This window comes from Penaeus monodon, chromosome 43 (assembly GCF_015228065.2).
Source record: "Penaeus monodon isolate SGIC_2016 chromosome 43, NSTDA_Pmon_1, whole genome shotgun sequence".
Lineage (NCBI taxonomy): Eukaryota > Metazoa > Arthropoda > Malacostraca > Decapoda > Penaeidae > Penaeus > Penaeus monodon.
The window spans coordinates 25,306,311-25,308,810 of record NC_051428.1 but is presented as its reverse complement, the minus strand read 5'-3'; the positions used below and the strand labels follow the sequence as shown (position 1 = coordinate 25,308,810).

General features: G+C 39.0%; 1 protein-coding gene across 3 annotated transcripts in view; it reads right to left on the bottom strand.

Annotated features, from left to right (window-relative positions):
- LOC119568154 overlaps positions 1-662 on the bottom strand; it is a 23,018-nt gene extending 22,356 nt beyond the window's left edge. For 2 of the 3 annotated variants that reach the window (XM_037916560.1, XM_037916557.1), the window contains exon 1: positions 541-662. The gene's annotated coding sequence lies outside the window, so the exon portion shown is untranslated. The remainder of the gene's footprint in view (positions 1-540) is intronic. The other variant, XM_037916559.1, reaches the window with a different exon arrangement.
- Between the last annotated feature and the right edge of the window lie 1,838 nt (positions 663-2,500).

Here is a 2,500-nt window from a genome sequence, read left to right as displayed (position 1 = left end):
TGAGTTGTCAGTTGTAAGTTGTCACTTACAAGCGACCCTTTTAAGCGTAAGAATACAGCCACTTAAACACTTAATTGGAACGAAACGGTTATGGAAATATACTCAGTAATAACCAGAATTAGGCAGAGTTCACGAAACAATTATCAACTGTCGAAACCACCAATAAAAAACATGGGTCTAATCAGTGGATTAGTTAACCAAGATAATCATGGGGGTCATCCATTTCTAATTCATAATTTTAATGAGCATTTTGAAGAACATCGCAAAAGTGACGAACCGGATTGAATATTTTTTTCTATTTTTACTCAGTACACTCTGGAGGGGGAGGGGAGTTATTACTTCTTATAAGCTTTGTGATTTAGAGGAAAAAGTACATTGGGTCACTGTACTCTTGTTTCTTGACACTCCAACGATGCATAATAAATGAGAATAAGGTAGCTGAATAAAAACATAAACCAGTTTTAGGTTATTATCACCAATATCAAATTATAAAGACTGTAAACCACCATCAAAAATAAGTATTCTGAATGAACACATTACCTCTAAAATTGTCCATATCTATACCATGCACACACACATATAAAAAAAAACGAATTACGTTCGCTAAAAACGCAGGTTTTGTACAGGAAGAACCTGCCGTACTTCACTGAATCCGAGGTATTCAAAACTACCGTAAAGGTATGACCTGACCTCCTGTGAGAAATGGTCTGCGCGTAGCTCGACTATCATGAGTCTGCGCAGCGAGACTCGTTTTTCTTGAATTTGTCGTCTGCTCTTTGGCGTTAAAACCTTGATGTAAATACCATTGGAATGCTTTGAATGGCATTTTACATGGGGTCTTTACAGATTTTAAAAAATACTCAGCGTGTTTTATAAGCACTGAATAAGACATGCATAGAATTTTGATTGTAAATGGAAACCAATTCGCTTCGGCTAGCTAGACAGCTTTAGAAGCCAACCACCTGTTCGAGATTTTCTGTTGCCAGTTTATGAAAATGCGTTTCTTTCTCGAATTGCTTTCGTTCTTCTCAAGGGCTGGACTCCTTAAGTCAGCAGCCACGTAATACAATTAAAGATTGCAGCAACTCGTCCAAGGCGTCTAGATTTCACGTCGGCGCCTCCTGCAGCTAGGTCTCCCATGCCATACCTTCTGCGCCCCCGACAGGGTTCCTCACGGCTTGGTGCCGAGAATGACATAAGAGTATGGCGGAGTCTTCTCATGTGACGCCACAGAGAACGAAAGCGGTCGGTAGCCTCAGATCACTACAGAGGTTATGCAGTCGGGGGTGGGAACTAGAAGGGAATCTGGATTGTGAAACCTGGGATTAAATTGTATATCTGTGTCTAGGTGCAGTGTCCTTCCTCCATTCTCTCTCTCTCTCTCTCTCTCTCTCTCTCTCTCTCTCTCTCTCTCTCTCTCTCTATTTCTTATTCCCTCTCTCTTATTCTCTCTCTCTCTCTCTCTCTCTCTCTCTCTTCTCTCTTATTCTCTCTCTCTCTCTCTCTCTCTCTCTCTCTCTCTCTCTCTCTCTCTCTCTCTCTCTCTTACTCCCCCTCTCCCTCTCCCTGTCCCTATCCCCTCCCTCCCTCCCCCCTCCCCCCTCTCTCACCCTCAGTGACCTCCGGTTTCTATATATAAGATAAAGCAAGACTTGAATGCGCTAACATTAACTTTCATTTTACATGTACAGTGAAACCTCTTTGTGTAAAATTTTGATTTGAACAGAATATGAAAATGAATATATATATATATATATATATATATATATATATATATATATATATATATATGTGTGTGTGTGTGTGTGTGTGTGTGTGTGTGTGTGTGTGTTCGTGTGTGTGTGTGCGTGTGTGTGTGTGTGTGTGTGTGTGTGTGTGCGTGTGCGTGTGTGTGTGCGTGTGTGTGTGTGTGTGTGTGTGCGTGTGTGTGTGTGCACATGTATGTATGCAAATAGAACAACGAAGGTAAAAACAACAAAACACGCGAATACACCCTGAAGAAGCTGTACAGCGAAAGGCCTTCGGCATATTTGTGTGCTTTCTTGTTGTTCATTTCGATGTTCTTTTCGCACTTTGTTCGACATGAATCCCTCTCAGACATATGCACATATGTGTTTATATACATCTATGTATGTAGGTATATATGTATGCATGTATGTATGTATGTAAGTATGCATGTGCGTATGTATGTATGTATGTATGTATGTATGTGTGTATGTATTATACAGAGAGACAGACATTCTATTCTTAGGCCTCCCAATTCCTGTTTAGGAGGAAAAGCAGCCGAAAAGCTGTCCACTTACTGACTCAGGTGATCTTGGGGGAGTAACTCCCGTGCGGATATATATATATATATATATATATATATATATATATATATATATATATATATATGTATATATATATATATATATATATATATATATATATATATATATATTTATTTATTTATTTATACACGCATCAGAAATATAATGATTCGGAAGTACACTGCTTAATG